The sequence below is a fragment of the Alligator mississippiensis genome, chromosome 1, assembly GCF_030867095.1.
Source record: "Alligator mississippiensis isolate rAllMis1 chromosome 1, rAllMis1, whole genome shotgun sequence".
NCBI lineage: Eukaryota > Metazoa > Chordata > Crocodylia > Alligatoridae > Alligator > Alligator mississippiensis.
In genome coordinates, this window is record NC_081824.1 from 468,008,758 (window position 1) to 468,018,050 (window position 9,293).

At 50.3% G+C, this 9,293-nt stretch overlaps 1 protein-coding gene across 1 annotated transcript in view; it reads right to left on the reverse strand.

Moving 5' to 3' along the window:
* P2RY2 (purinergic receptor P2Y2) overlaps positions 1–8,989 on the reverse strand; it is a 31,037-nt gene extending 22,048 nt beyond the window's left edge. Inside the window, exon 1 of the mRNA XM_006267842.4 lies at positions 8,845–8,989. The gene's annotated coding sequence lies outside the window, so the exon portion shown is untranslated. The remainder of the gene's footprint in view (positions 1–8,844) is intronic.
* Between the last annotated feature and the right edge of the window lie 304 nt (positions 8,990–9,293).

Below are 9,293 nucleotides of genomic sequence, written 5' to 3' on the forward strand. Positions count from 1 at the left end.
TCTAGATTTACTCAAGCACCTAAGCATTTGCTCTGCTCACGTCTGCAAGGTCTAAGTGATTTGGGAACCAAAGCCTCATTTTCAAGAGACCCTTAGGCCTAGATCCTCACAGGTGTGCTTATTCCTAACTCACATTGGCATCATTGTGGCTAAATATCCAGACCTTTACAAATCTGGCCCTCTGTGTCTGCGTTCTTCATGTACAAGATGGGAATAACAGCAGTGCCCTAACGCAGTGGGTGGCTGGTAGTATAAAGGCATTCAGATTGTGAGCCACCAAAGATTTGCCCAAGCATAGCAGACAATCAGGGCAGCATGGCTAAAACATGTCCTGGGAATGACACTTTAACATAACCTCTACAAACCTCTCACTGACTTGAGCAATTGTGCGTGCCCCTCCACAGCCTATGCACATACACCCAGGAACGAACCCCCAAAGGGTTGACTCCTGATGGGACAGGCGATCTGAATGCTGACCTTGGGTCCAAAACTCCTCTGAACGGCGTGTGCATGTGTGCGCGCATGTGTGCGCGCAGGCTGTGGTTCTGGATGTCACTGGCGACAAGGGGGAAGCGGTCACTACTGTTTGCAAAGGCAGGATGCCAAATGCATCACATTCTGCTTTGCTTAGCCATCAAACCCACCCTGTGCTCTAGGTCTGGCCTGGTGCTCCTGAAGGACTTCAGCACCGTCATGGCTCAGTCACTATTAAAACATTTTGTCAGTCTCCAAGGATGCACGAATGGTTGTTGGAGAGGGATGGAGTATCAAGCACCACTTTGTTGTTCTGCCTGCATAGGCCAGAAACCCTAGAGGGCTTGCAACCTGCAAGCTTCAAGGCCTGTTTCCCTTAAGAGAGCAGTTAGCCACCTTAGTCTGAAGTCAGGAAGAAGGCAGGGAAGGACGCCACTCTGCTCTGCTCATTTTCCCTAAGGTCACCAGAAGCAGAAGCACTGACTTCAGTGGCACCAGACTCGGGGCGCAACATTAGACATCCCTGCTCTCCCCTTCGACCTTGTAGAAACATCCCTGCTGATGGGGCTTCCAAGAGCTAAAGCAGTCAGGAGGCCTGCTTCATGGGAGCCTAAGTGCCCACCTGCAAACCTCCAAGGATGGAGACCTCCTCACCTCTCTAAGCAGCCAGTTGAACCACCCACACAGTGAAAAAGTTCATCCTGATCTCCAACCTAAATTTACCCTGCTGCAGTTAAACACCACTGCCCCTTCTCCTGTCCCCAGTACCCATCTCCATCTTCTTTATAATCACCCTTCAAGTATTTGAAGACTGTTACCAAATCCCCACCTGAGTCATCTCTTCTCCAGACTAAATAAATCCTGTTCTTTCCATTTGTCCCCATAAGTTGCCTTTCCCAGGCGTCCAGTCGCTTTTGTCTCTCTCTCTGCTGGAATCCTTCTACTTTGTCCCCATCTTCCTTGGACTGTGCAACCCAGGGACAGCATTTTAACACGACAAGTGAGCTGCAAGAAGCGGACCCTCCAAACAGCAACCAAGGGCAATGGAAGGGCCCCTAACAGGTTGGGGGTGAAAGAATACATATGCCTGATTTAAAATCCCAGAAAATGAGTGCTGGAAGTGATGCCAGGAGGTCATATCTAGTCAACCCCCCTGCTCAAAGCAGGACCAGCCCCAACTACATAATCCCAGCCAGGGTTTGGTCTAGTTGGGTCTTAAACACCTCCAAGGATGGAGATTCAACCACCTGTTCCAGTGTTTTACTACCCTCCTTGTGAGACTGAGAACGAACTCCTTGTTTGCCCACAGACTGGACCTGGCACCTAGACCAGCAGTGCCTTCTTCTGCCCCGATCCATCCTCCTTTCCCAGCTCTGTGCTGTAATATATCACACTGCCTTCAAGTAACGCTGGGACAGAGGCTGCTCCTTGTCACCCATCCTCCTCCCGACCAGCACCCTGGAGGGCTGCAGAAATCACAGCTGCAGGGCGCGAGGGGACAGGGCTGAGCCTATACACCCCACTTCATTCAGTGCTTGGCTGCCAACAAGGGCCTGGAGAGTGCCAGCTGCAGTGGTGGTTTGTGTGATGTGGGCAAGGAGACCACCCACTCGTTTTACATAGACCACGGGCTTCCTCTCTTCCCCTCCTCGCTCCAGCGGTGGGATGACCTCCACGTGTACCTCAGTGGTCAAGGAAACACCGGCTCTTCTGCCTTTCTGTCTGGGAGGGAAGGACCATGCAGGATTTTGCGGGGTCTAGTGGAGGAACAGCAGTCTCCGGTTTAAAGCTGGACCCCTCACCCACACGTCCCTCCATGTGGGACATGCACATGACCCCAAACCCCACCAAAAGCAGAGGCTAGTGCCTAGCTTGAAGCAATTACCAAGTCAAGCATGGTCGGGTAGCTAGGGCACGAGCGCTGGGACCCAGGGCACACTGCGGGTCACCCGAGTGGCACATCACCTCCTTGCCTGTGCCAGTTTCCCCTCTCGCCTTTTGTTTTGTAAGCAGCACTGGGCTGGTTTTATTTGGATAAATAACAAATTTAGCCCACCCCCAGAAACTACAGCAGTGTGAGAGTTTAAATTGAACACAGGGAATAGCTCCAACCCAAAAGACAGAGAGAAAAAACACTTGACCTCTTTTTAGCTGATCTTCTCATTTCAAAAGGGCATTTGCGTCTCAGAAGAGCAGAGACTCCCCATGCCTGAAGAAGGGCGATGGTGCCCGAAAGCTTGCAATGAATTTTTTTCCGGCTACTTAGTTGACGTAATAAAAAGATATCACATCTACTCCAAAAACCTTGCCCACCTCAATTAAAAGGATTAAACAGCATCTCTTGCCCCCCAAACTGAAGCAAAGCAGTTTGCTTTGGTTCAAATGAAATGTTTCAGGTAACTGGTCGAGTTTCAGCAAAATTAAAAAAAAATAATCCTGCTTCAGCTTCATGCAACTCAATTTTTTTTCCCCCACACAGTTTTTCAATTTGGCCACTGAGCTGGGAAGTTCGCCAGTGCTTTGGGGACAAGAGCCCTCTTTCTTTGTGTTTGCAGCATCCAACAGAAGGAGCCCTGGGCTTGCCTACCGTCTTCAGGAGCACATCGTAATGCAAGGACCAACTTGGGCTTCAGATTTGGATCTGCACATTTGCAAACCACAGAACCATGTATGCGCTGGACACAGGCTGAGCCAATACCCTACATCCAAATGCCCCCCCTCAGACTTTCAAGGTCTTCAGCTTCCATCCAGGAAGAGTGCACACCAACCGCAGATGCTTCCTCAGCCAGACAATGGGTATTTAAACCCGAAAGCTTGCAAAAAAAAAATTTCCAACTAGTTGAGTTGGTCTAATAAAAGAGATCAGATTCACCCAAAGAACCTTGTCTGCCTCTGTCCTTAGTTTTGCTACCAGGGCACGGGCAGCCAGAGCCAAAGGTAAGAACTGAGGTTCAGAGCCAGTCGTGCAGCCAGGGAGCTGGCTGGGGCAAGGTCAGCCAGGCTGGAGCCAGTCGGTGAGCAGCCCGTACCCCCAGGTCGACTCTGCCACCCCAGCCAGCTGGGAGATGCACAGCTGTGGCCAGCTTGATGAATGCCAGCTGGCCCAGCAGCCCAGGTAGGGTTGCTGGTTACAGCCCTGGGCACAGGCATGCCTCCCACTGCCAATCCTGTTCTTTAGGCTACAGAGAAGCTGGGTGAGGGGGTTTGCTGCTTGCCAGGGCATGAACAGGACATTGCTGCCCAAAGGTAAATGCACTTTTTGCTAAGTTCTTATTGCCCGTTTACTATCCAAGTGTGCATGGCTGCATTTCATGAGCTTCACTCTGGCTTTGCTCTACACAGATTAGGAATTTAATTAGCCCGCCCCTGCTCTTCTCTGGGGCTCAGGCTTGAGGGAGGGAAGCTGCTTTCAGCTCCAACCCTGGCTCCAAATTGGCCCTCTTTTCCAGCTCATCCCAGTCTGCAGTGTTCTTACTGTGCGGAGGTTTTTTCCTGAGATTTCCTGTTAAACCTGTTTTGCAGCAGCTCAAACCCACTGCCTTGTGTCCTTCGCTCTGCAGCCAGAGAAAACAGTTGTTTTCCCTCTTCTTTATAGCAGCCGTCCAGATACTTGAACCCTGCTATGATGCCCCACCTTAATCTCCTCTTCTCCAGACTTGACACAGTTCCCTCAACCTTTGCTCGCACAGGTGTGTGCCAAACCCCTTTAGCATCTTCCTCAGATACATCTGGATTCTCTCCAGTTTCTCCACCTCCTTCGTACAGCGCAGTGCCCAGATGTGGGTACAACACTCCAGCTAAGGCCTGGCCACTGCCTCCCCAAGTAGTACCATCCCCTCCTGTGTCTTACATTTGTGCAGCCCTAAATTGCCTTTGCATCCGATGACTTGTGTTGAGCTTGTGATCCATGTCCAGGCAGAGCAAAATCACGGCCAAATCATTCGCTAGCAGTCTCCTGGGATTTGTAGGCTTGCTCAATGTGTAATTATTGTATTAACCTGTGCTGTAGTTGCACCTACCCTATAGCATATCGAAGGTGTGAGTGCAGCACATATTTCTGCCCCCCTCTCTCCCTGTGCTGGCTTAATTTAGACTGGATGGAGTTATAATCCCAGGGGAGACACGGCAACACAGGCTTTAGCATGTGCTGGCAGAGTTTATGCTCCAGATCCCTGACGATTTTGTGCTTGGCTAGTTAAAGCCCAGACTTTACTCTTCTGTTACCTGTTACAGCTGAATTAGTTACACAGCTTTGCTACACGTGATATGGCCACACTTTTATTTTACTGTGGGAATGGACTACGACCGGGGTCCTACGGTGCTGGTTTCTAGACAAACACAGAACAAAGAGACAGCCACCGACTTCAATGGCCGATTGCCTTCTATGTTTTCTCTGTGCCTGGGAAGTGGACTGGTCACTGCAAAACAGGTCTTGCACTGGTCTGGCCTACCCATAGGAAAAGGTCTGTGGCCAATAAACCCTTATCTGGCAGCACCCAAATGCCCAGCCGGCAGTGTGATCTAATGCAACTCCCTTAGGTCCACGCATTGTGCACCCCATAACCAGCCAACATTGTGAGCCCATGTGATACATGCCGGGCAACAACGGCTGGTGCAATGGGCTCCATGACAGCTCCTAGTAACATTCGAAATGTCAGGTTATCTCCCAAGCTGTGTTCATCTTTCCTAATTAATCATCAGTAAGGGAGAGGAGCTGACTCAGACTCAACAGGTTTGGGCAGGACGGTTGTAGGGCTGGCCTACCTCCCCCTCTGCAAACATCTGCTCTCGCTTGATTGAAAGCCACAAGATTTCAGGTCCGGGGAAGAAACCCTGACCCAGTATCCTAGTGCTTGTTCATCAGTAAAGCATTTGAATAGCAGAAGTGTGCACACCCCACGCATTATACAAGTACAGTAAGTGGGGACAGCACTGGGTGCTGCAGATGAGCTCTCCGAGGCAAAGTGCAGTGCTCCCACCCATCGGTGCCCAGACACAGCACACTGGCACACAGGTCTCCACCGCATAGTAATTCGTATCCTGCCTAGCATCGACTCCCTACCCTTAAGTCTGAGAGGGAAGGATAGAGAGCCAAGCCTGTGCATCCTGGCGATGCTCCCATCTATAGGATCTATAGGATCTGATGCATTTGCCCTTTTGATTCCAGTTCCTAAACTCCACCGCTGGAGTCTCAGAGCCTGTCAACATAGGACCAAACAGGAAAGTTAATCCAAATTAACTAAAGATCTAAATAAATTGGAGCACATTAAACTGCACTTAGACTTAAAGGGGCCTGAATTCAGTTTAGCTGAATTTTAGTGGACTCTTGTAGACTCGGGACAGACAAAACTGCAGATCCTTGTGAAAACGTCTCTCCTGAAGCATTTTGTGGCCTATACTCATTGCATTCATTTCCAATTAAACTTCTAAGATTTCACCTTCTGTTTCTGCCCATGTGATACTTGCAGTGTATTTTTTCTGAACTTCCCACCCACAAAGCTGCCTGCGTAATAACCTCCCTAGCCCATGTACCAGAATTTGGGTCTGTAATCTAGGGAGTGACTTGATCTGAAAGAGGTGCAAAAAAACACCCAAGCTGTTTTACATTGATTATAGTGCTATTGGCAGCGTGGGATTTCTACCGTACAGGGAAGCTGTCAGTTAAAGTTTGCAAATGTTTATTATGGGGAGATATGGGGTTTCTGATCGTTTCATGCTTCAGCTATATAAATGCTTAGAAAGTTTCTGTAAATCCAGGTGGCAGGAGGGGGTCTTTTTGCATTAGAAATTCAGACTTTGTCCTGTCCTGGAAAACTCTGATGGCAAGAGAAGTAGCGGAAATAATATTAAAGGAATTAAGAGACTGAACTTCAAGTGATAGGGAGAGGCAGAGATTTTTAGTCAGTGTGTTTCAGACTCTTTTTTTTTGGTAATGTTGTTGAACAGCAATGATGCACTAGCGGTTTGGAGAAAGGGCATCTTTGTTAAAGGTTCAGTCCTTTCCGCCCTTGGATTAAGATGGGAAAGATCATGGTAACAGGGGTAAACAGGCTGTGAGAGTTCCCCAAAGGTTGTCTAGCAAACTCAAACCTGCTACTTGAATGGAAGAAAGCAGCTGACAGTTGTAAAAATACCAAATAAGATTTTTCTTTGAACAGGTCTCCATCTTCTCACCATTTTTCATCTATATAACAAATAATCAGGAGTGGGAAGGGAACATTTGGGTCCCTTCATTCAAAAGCAAGCTGAATTTTAAAGGGTTTTGGTACACTTCAGCATCAACAATATCTATGGTGCTATAGGGACCGTAGCATGAACATGGTGCCTACTACACAAATTTCACACGGGGTTGAAGCAAAGACAGGGCAACAGGACAAATGCATATCTGCACTTAAGAGTCTCTGGTTTTCTAGAAATATCCAGATTTCATCATCTTTCCTCTGGTTAGTAGCACTTGACTTCGCAAGTAATTCTGCTGATGTTGTTGGGACTAGCTGTGCGGTGCTCGGAGTACAACTATCAAAACTGTAGATAAGTGAATGAATATTCACGTATCATGCTGGGGCGGATTCTCTATTTCTGTCTAACATGGGAGACAAATATTAAGCAGGGGATTTGAATACAAAAGCGGTGATAGCTTGACCCATTAGCCAAACTACTCTCTGCTTTGTTGTTTTTACACTTGCTTTATACCCAGAGATGAAATCCTATATGAGGACAAAGTACATTACTGCTGGAATAGTTGCACAGACTTAAGTGCCTTCCTTTTCCAGGTCTCTTTAAATACTTGCTGTGAAGTTTCAGCCCTTCACCTAAAAGGAGAGCTGGAAAAGGTCCAGGACTCAGGCATTTGTTTACAGTGCTTTCAGCCTTGAGAGGCAGCGAGGGGCTTAATTTAATCACAGCCTTTGCTGATGGTTGTAGGAGGAAAGGGCAGACGGAGAAAGGGGGCTTCAGCAGTTAGAGGAGCTGGAATTAAATCTCTGAGCAGCGTAGAGCATGGATGATTTCTTCATGCCACACAACGCGCTACCTTGGGAATGATGCCTTGTGATTGCGCACGAGCTGTCGGCTGGGATGAGATTTACAGCTCGGTCGCTGAACACAGAGGAAGCGCTGGGCTCATTTTGCAATCAGGTGGTCAGAAAGTTGGAGCAGGAAGGGAAATTAGATACCCCGCTAAAAGCTGCCCATCCAGAAATGCAGCCCCATAGTCTGTGTTTCTCCACGGTGCTGCCCTGATTTCTGTCAGAGACCTTTATATCTCACCCAGAGTTGCCAGTTAGCTGTCAGTCAGAAATCAGATCTCAATCAGCCATTCTCAACCTTTTTTATACACAAGGACCCATTTGTAAACATGGATGGCCAGTCCCGACCCAGTGCCCTTCATTCCCGACCTGCTGCCCCTGGCCTCCTGGCCCCAGCCCCCTGGTATGTGGGGTAAAGGGGTGGCTGCATGGGGTGTTTGGGGCAGGGGGGCCAGCCCTCAAGGGAAAAGCCACAGTTTCCTATGCTTTTTCTCCATTTTAAAAGCTTGTCGATCCATTTTTAAAGTTTGTTTGAGACCCTTTCATATACTCTTGCAACCCAGGGCTGGAGAAACATTGATGGAAATGACCGATTAAACTGATGAGAAACTAAGCCTTGTCCACAAAGGTATCAATGAAAGAGAAACTGCAGCAAAAGGGGTGGCAGGACCCCGGCGCTTGATGCAAAGCAAGCCCACCCGTGTCTACAGAGCCGTTCACACAGTTTGGGGAGGGCTCCTAAGAAGAAGACACGGCCACTTCCCACTGATAACGGAGACCACCTCTGCAAAAAGTCTGTGGCTTGCCCCTGGGGGCTGTAGGCTCCCCAGACTCCCTGTTGACCAGCCTGCTGGTCTGCCCTCGGGTGAGGCCGGTGCTCGGCTCCGAAGTCAGCGGGCATCCTTTTGGAGGAGGCTGGATGCTAGGTGTGCCCGCAGCCTGCGTGGCCCTTGGGGCACGGCCACGGAGGAACCTGCGCTCGGCACCTGTTGGGAAGCAGCAAGCGGAGGGGCGCCGAAGGGGCGCTCAAACCCTCCCAAGCGGCTCCAGCCCCTCACCTCTAAAATCCTAGCCCCCCTGAGCAGCGGGGATCAGAGCACACAGCCAGCAATAATGGGATCTGCGGTAATCCAGGGGCTCCGGTCGTCCTCTGCAAGGTGTCACCCCCATGCCACCCATGGGGCGCGGAGCAAGGGGCCCTTTCCCTGCCAGCATTTGCTGGGCAGTGCTGGCACCTGCCCAGGTGGAGCAGGCAGCAAGCTTAGGGTGAGCAGCAGCAGGTGCCAGGGGCCACCCTGCTCCTCCCCTGCCCTGGTGAGGCCGTCCCGGAGCCCGCACTCACCCGCTGCTGCTCCAGCGCCGCCTCCCCGGGCTGTCAGCTGCTTCCCGGGGCCAGGCAGGGGCTGGGATCTGGCAGTCTCCGCCCTGGCTTCCCCAGGCTCTTCACTTGCATGGTGCTTTTCAGGCTGCAGCTGCCGGAAAGCCGCAGAAAGGAGGGTGGGAAGGGACCTTGGGACATCTAGTCCAACCCCCTAGTCAACAGGACCAGTCCCAGCGGCATCATCCCAGCCAGGGCTTCAAAACCATCCCAGCCAGGGCTGCATCAACCCAGCCAGGGCTTCCAGCACTTTGCAAGTGAGAAAATTGCTCCTAATATCCAACCTCAACTTCCCTTGCTGCAGCTTGAGCCCATTGCTCCTCGTTCTGTCATCTGCCCCCACTGAGAACAGCCTGGCTCTCCATCCTCTTTGCAACCTCCCTGCGGGGAGCTGAAGGCTGCTATTCAATCCC